This window comes from Penaeus monodon, chromosome 31, assembly GCF_015228065.2.
Source record: "Penaeus monodon isolate SGIC_2016 chromosome 31, NSTDA_Pmon_1, whole genome shotgun sequence".
NCBI classification, from domain to species: Eukaryota; Metazoa; Arthropoda; class Malacostraca; order Decapoda; family Penaeidae; genus Penaeus; species Penaeus monodon.
The window spans coordinates 13,163,791-13,164,110 of NC_051416.1; positions in this window are offsets into that span (position 1 = coordinate 13,163,791).

Sequence of the window (320 nt, forward strand, 5' to 3'; positions counted from 1 at the left end):
AGGCCTTGACAATCTTGATTCCCTCCCCTCTTGAATCCCGCGCTAACTTCGCATTCCCTCCGAAGCCGGCGGGAGAAAGTAGTCTGTTGCCAAGCCCTTCTTTTCTCGCTTAATTTGCCAAAGGAACTGGAAAAAGGAGGTTTGGGTCTATCTTTTTTTATAGTAGTTACTATAGCGGCATCGCAACGGAAGAGCTCGGGCTAAGGCAAGGCCAGAAATAAGTTGAAAATAACCTAACGCCTTCCGTATCATAGAGGAGGCATATCCTAGGAATGTATAGCGTTAAAGCTACGCTAAATATCCTACTGTAGCCCCTTGAA